Source organism: Macaca fascicularis, chromosome 1 (genome assembly GCF_037993035.2).
Source record: "Macaca fascicularis isolate 582-1 chromosome 1, T2T-MFA8v1.1".
NCBI classification, from domain to species: domain Eukaryota; kingdom Metazoa; phylum Chordata; class Mammalia; order Primates; family Cercopithecidae; genus Macaca; species Macaca fascicularis.
In genome coordinates, this window is record NC_088375.1 from 85329845 (window position 1) to 85336613 (window position 6769).

General features: G+C 41.6%; 1 pseudogene; it reads right to left on the reverse strand.

Moving 5' to 3' along the window:
* Window positions 1–948: 948 nt before the first annotated feature.
* LOC102123573 (nuclear ubiquitous casein and cyclin-dependent kinase substrate 1 pseudogene) lies at window positions 949–4012 on the reverse strand (annotated as a pseudogene).
* Between the last annotated feature and the right edge of the window lie 2757 nt (window positions 4013–6769).

Here is a 6769-nt window from a genome sequence, read left to right on the forward strand (position 1 = left end):
CTAGACATTGATGGCTGCTGATTGATCAGGGTGGTTGTTGTTGGGGTTAGCATGTATATTCATTGGGGTTCTTCAACGAGATAGAACCAATAGGGTAGATAGACAGGTAGATGAGAGGGGATTTATTAGGAAGATTGGCTCACATGATTATGGATACTCAGATGTCCCACAACAGGCTAACTGCAAGCTGGAGACTCTGAGGTGCTGGTAGCTTGGCCCAGTCCAAGTCTGAAGACCTCAGAACCAGGGAAGCAGGTGGTGTAACTCTCAATGTGAAGTCAGAGACCTGAGAACAGGGGAAGCCATTGGTTTTAGTCCTGGAGTCCAAAGGCTGGACAGCCTGAAGTTGCTGTCCAAGGATAGGAGAGGAAGAGTGTATTCCAGCTCCAACTGACAGCACAACATAACTGCCTTTTCTGTTTTGTTTTCTCCAGGCCCCTGGAAGATTAGATGGTGCCTGCCTATACAAAGGGCAGATACTCCCCACCTCGTCCACTCAGACTCACATGCCAATCTCCTCTAGAAACACGCTCGCAGACACACCCCAAAATAACACTTTTAGAGGTTTGTATGCTTCCTTAATCTAGTCAAATTGACACCTGAAATGAACCATCATCACAGGGTGGCTGTGACCATTTTTTTTTAACAGTTCAGAATTCATCTTTATCTTTTACCTGCCTCATCAGTGGAAGTTTAAAGTCATGATTTTTTTAGACATTTATACTTGTGTACATAGACAAATAAACTCATATTAGATGACAACTGATTTTTTTAAAGTCCAAGTAGAGGAAGAAGCAATCATTTTGAACTAAAATCTTTCTATGTTTTTTGATTACTATTCAACTTGCTATTGTTTAGCAAAAAGCAAATTTTCCATAGTGTTCATCTCAAATCTTACTGCTTTACAACTGTGGTATACCTTCCATTAAAAATAAAAAAACGAAGCAGTCAATCCATGATTAATTTGACGTAGCTTTCATTGGGAAAGGGCAGCTGGGGTTGGGGGTGGGGGCACTGGCAAAGAGACCAATAGACAAAAAGGTAACTTAAACAATTAAACATACAATTGTTTTATTTTTAAAAGAGAGAAGCATTACTTTCAACAAATGGAAAAAAGCACTGAAAGCCCATGGGTCAAGCCGTAGACAAAACCATGTTCTATCTTAAGTAGGTTCTTTTTTTCTCCCTCTCTTTTCTCCTTTACTTTTTCTTTTTTCTTTCTTTTCTTTCTCCTTTCTTCTCTCCTCTCTTCCTCTACTCTCCTCTCCTTTTCTTAAAAGCTCTCCCCAAACCATCATCACTTTTAAGCCTCCCCAGATGCCTTCATCCCCAGATTTCTTGGGTGGGGGCTTGTAGATGTTTTCTTTTCTGGCGGGCTTTCTGGTTCCTTGTCTTCCTTGGGAGAAGGAGTCCTTTCCTTTGATGGCTTTGAAGCTGTGGGGCGACCCACATTCCCTTGCCTTTCACTGGACTTGGCATCACTGTAGCCTTTAGTCTGCGTTTGAACATTTTCTTTGCTTTTCTCTTAGGTTTGGACTTCTTAACCATCTTTTTGTTTTTCTTTTTTGAATTGCCTTAGTCACTATCGTCATCATCTTCCATTAGGAAATCTTCATTGCTGCCGGAATTCTCCTGGAAGGGTGCCTCATCCTCTTCTTGTTCTTCCTCACGCCCACATCTTCCGTGAGCGTCTCCCTCTGTTCAGAAGCTGCTTTAGATGCTGCCTGCTGTGCTGGTGTACATTTTTATGATCTTCGTTTTCATCTTCATTATCCTCTGCTGAGTGAAAGTCATCCTTCTTGGTCTTCAGATCTTTTTCTTCTGAGTCCTCACTATCTTCCTGTGAATTCTTTCCAGATCGCCTTATTTTTAGCTTCTAGGGGAGATGATCAAATTTTCTTAGTGGTAGGGCCCGAATCTTCATCTGTATCATCAGATTCCTGAAACTGTGAGAAATCAACAAACCTTCCTATTTCTGAAAAGTCGTAACATGTTCTCTGTCGAAAGACAGAGTTGAGAAGCCAAAGACCAGGACACCCCCAACCCCATGCACTTGGCGGCTGCCTCCCATTCCTAACTTCAGCCGAACCGTGAGCTGCTGGCTTCTCAAACTCTGATGCTTTTTGGTTTAGAGTCCCTGGAATAGAGGAGCCCCCCGCTCCACCTTCTCTTCAAAATGCGACCATTTCTTAAAGTAAGACAATGAGGTTTGCTGCATCAATTGACTCTTCTTTTCATGAAAGATTTCTCTGTAGCATGCAAAGCTATTTGATGGCATTTACTCACAGTAGAACTTCTTTCAAAATTGAAGTAAATCTCTCAAACCCTGCTGCTGCTTTAACAACTGAGTTTACATAATATTTTAAATCTTTTGTTATCATTTCAATAATATTCACAGTGTCTTCATCAGGAGTAGTTTCCATCTCAAGAAACCACTTTCTTTGCTCATCTGTAAGAGGCAACTTCTCATCCATTAAACTTTTATTATGAGATTGCAGCAATTCAGTCACATCTTCAGGCTCCACTGCTAATTCTAGTTCTCTTACACTTTCTACCACATCTGCAGTGACTTCCTCAAAGTCATCTATGAGGGTTGGAATCAACTTCTTCCAAACTCCTGTTAACATGGATATGTTCTCCCATGAATCATGAATGTTCTCAATGGCATCTAGAATAGTGAATCCTTTCCAGAAGGCTTTCAACTGACTGTGCCCAGATCTATCAGAGAAATCACTATTTATGGTCACTATAGCCTTACAAAATGTATTTATTGGCTGCGTGCAATGGCTCATGCCTGTAATCCGAGCACTTTGGGAGGCCGAGGTGGGTGGATCACCTGAGGTCAGGAGTTCAAGACCAGCCTGGCCAACATGGTGAAACTCCATCTCCACTAAAAATACAAAATTAGCCAGGCGTGGTGGTAGGCACCTGTAATATCAGCTACTTGAGAGGCTGAAGCAGGAGAATCACTTGAACCAGGAGGCAGAGGTGGCAGTGAGCCAAGATCGTGCCATTGCACTCCAGCCTGGGCAACAAGAGCAAAATTTCATCTCAAAAAAAAGAAAGAAAAAAACCATGTATTTCTTAAACAATAAGACTTGAAAGCCAAAATTACACCTCCATGCATGAGCTGCAGGATGGATGTTGTGTTTGCTTAAAACATTAATCTCCTGTATAGCTCCATCAGAGTTCTTGGATGACTGGGTGCATTATCAATGAGCAGGTATATTTTGAAAGGAATCTTTTTCTCTGAGCAGTAGTTCTCAATGGTGGGCTTAAACTATTCAGTAAACTGTGCTGTAAAGAAATGTTCTGTCATCCTGGCTCTGCTGTTCCATTTGTAGAGCACAGGCAGAGTAGATTTCACATAATTCTTAAGAGCCCTGGAACTTGCAGAATGGTAAATGAGCATTGGCTTCAACTTAAAGTCACTAGCTGCATTAGCCCCTAACAAAACAATCGGACTGTCCTTTGAAGCTTTGAAGCCAGGCATTGACTTCTCTCTAGCTATGAAAGTTCTAGATGGCATTATCTTCCAATAGAAAAGGTTTCATCTATGTAGAAAATCTATTGTTCATTAATTATCTCAGCTAGATCTTCTGTGCCACTTGCTGCAGCTTCTCCATCACTACTTGCTTTCATGTTATTAAGACAGCTTTTTTCCTTAAACCTCATGAACCAACCTCTGCTAGCTTCAAACATTTTTTTCTGTAGCTTCCTCACCTCTCTCAGCCTTCAGAGAATTAAAGTGCATTAGGGCCTTGTTCTGGATTGGGTTTTGGCCTAAGGAAATGTTATGGCTGGTTTGATCTACCCAGACCACTAAAACTTTCTCTATTTCAGCATTAAGACTGTTTCATTTTCTTATTCATGTGTCCCATGGAGAGATGCTTTTAATTTCCTTCAAGAACTTTTCCTTTGCATTCACAGCTTTCCTAACTGTTTGGCACAAGAGGACTAGCTTTCAGTCTATCTCAGCTTTCAACATACCTTCCTCACTAAGCATAATCATTGCTAGTTTTTTATTTAAAATGAGAGATGTGCCTATAATCCCAGTACTTTGGGAAGCCGAGGCGGGCAGAATGCTTGAAACCAGGAGTTCGAGACCAGCCTGGGCAACATGGCAAAACCCTGTCTCTACCAAAAAATACAAATATTAGCCAGGCATGGTGGTGCTTGCCTGTAATCCCAGCTACTCAGCAGGCTGAGGTGGGAGGATTGCTTAAACCCTGGAGACAGAGGTTGCAGTGAGCTGAGATGGCACCACTGCATACCAGCCTAGGTGACAGAGCAAGGCCCTGGCTCAAAAAATAAATTAAATAAAGTGAGCAGGGTGTGGTGACTCACACTTGTAATCCCAGCACCTTGGGAGGCTGAGGTGGGCAGATCATCTGAGGCCAGGAGTTCGAGACCAGCTTGGCCAACATGGTGAAACCCTGTCTCTACTAAAAATACAAAAATTAGGTGGGTGTGGTGGCTCATGCCTGTAATACCAGCTACTCAGGAGGCTGAGGCAGGAGAATCACTTGAACTGGGAGGCGGAGGTTGCAGGGAGCTGAGATCGCGCCACTGCACTCCAGCCTGGGCAACAGAGTGAGGGTCCGTCTGAAAAAAAAATTAAATAAATAAATAAAGTGAGAGATGTGCAATGCTTTTACTTGAACCCTTAGAGGCCACTGTAGGGTTATTAACTGAACTAATTTTAGTATCACTGTATCTCAGGGAATAGGGAGGACCCTGAGGAGAGAGAGAGAAATGGGGGAACAGCCAGTCAGTGGGAGGAGCCGGTTGGTGGAGCAGTCAGAACACACACATTTATTGATCAAGTTCACCTTCTTATATGGGTGCTGCCCATGACTCTCCAAAACAATTACAACAGTAACATCAAAGATCACTGATCACAGATCAGTATAACGGAAATAATAATGATGAAAAAGTTTGAAATATTGTGAGAATTACTGAAATGTGACACAGAGACCATGAAATGAGCACATGCTGTTAGAAAAATGGCAAAGATAGGCTGGGGCAGGGTGGCATCCCAGCACTTTGGGAGGCCAAGGTAAGAGGATCACTTGAACCCAGGAGTTCAAGACCAGTCTGGGCAACATAGTGAGAGCCTCATCTCTTAAAAAAAACGTTAAACCAGGTATGCCTTTAATTGCAGAGCATTCCCAATCACTCAGCCCACCACTGCTCCTTTAAGAAGGCTCTTTGTGATGTTCTGTGGTTCTATCTCTGCACATTCCCAGTTTCCTCTTGAATGATTCTACCTTCCACTGAAACATAGCGAGATCTGCTTAAGAGCCCACAAAAATGACTTTGGCTTGTGCCCTTTGCCTGGGAACAGCTTTTTCAGTTGCTGCTGCTGCTGTGTAATATGTTAGGTTACATGGACTACCTGTTTTTTGTTAAAGAGAATGACTTCCAAGTTCAGTAGTTATGCTTCTTGAAAACATAGTTCCCCGTGATGCAATAATAATTGATTCTGTTGCTTCCTAATTCTTGTTCTTATGTATGTGACATATGACATGTAACTGAAACACAGTTCCTGTAATGTATTTTATATTTGTTGTTTGTTCTGCAATCTTTTCATAGATGGGATTAGGTTGAACATTACCCTGTTCTATCTGAATTATATGTAATATGCTATAAATTCAAATAATCCACGGTAAGATGATTTTAAGCTTAACTCTGCCCCGGCAGGTGATGATTATTTTATTAGAGCATTCTGTATCTAGTCACTCCGCGTAGTGTTGACTCTTGATTTGAAGTCACACTTCATGCCTGTGGTTCAACAGCCATCTTTGGGCCTCAATGTCTTAGAAAAACTTAGCTTAGTATACTGGATTTACAGACCTGGGGGGGACATGGAAATTTCAAGTTTCTCATTCAGAGTCTTTTTCCAACTTGCTATGTGGCCTTCCACGCGTCATTTCATACTCGCTCGATCATTTCTTCATTTCAGCATGGAAACAGAGCCCATTAGCTTCTTCTCAAGGGCATTGTAAGAAAGGGGAGAGCAGTGGTCAAAAAGGAAACAAACAAAAATATCAAGATCCCTCTAGTGAAAAAAGGAACAAGGTGGTACCAGAAAACCCAGCATGTATATAGCCAAAGCCAAAGACTTTTTGTTGTTATAAAGAAAAGGGAACAATGTCTGATTTTTAACATTCACATATTCCAAACCATAGTCTTCCAGGTCTGTCTCCCACAGCCAAGGCTGACGGTAGCAGCCAGGTTTAGAGGAAAGTTTCCAGAAAGCAGATTTTGGCAAAGGTTGCTTTTAAACCTGCAGAGAATACAGTTCCAGTTTGGGTTTTTTTTTCGTAAGCACATTTTCATTCCTTTTTGCCACAGAATTTCATGGACTATGTTTATCTTTCCTTTTCAGGTCATAGTATATAGACTTTTCACAGTCAGATGTGAGGAGCAGACATATTTCTTGAGTGTTTTCTCTTTCTTTCCTTACAAAATTCTTTCAACTTGGAGGTGGAGCCAAATTCTAAGATTATAGTTTCAGAGAATCATTTTTCTTATGTGATCATTAAATTACTTCAGAGAAAGAATGAGATATTAAAGTCCACTCTCTGACAGCTTTGAGAAGAGGCTCACATGTGCCAAGTGAAAGGAATAATTACTGATTTTAATTATATTCCCTGGACAAATGGCCCCTGTGGCCCAGAGTCCTGGCACCCGGAGATGGCAGTGAGCCCTGGGTCTGTTTAGAATAGTTTTGTAAACCAAAAAAAAAAAAAAAAAAAAGCCACTG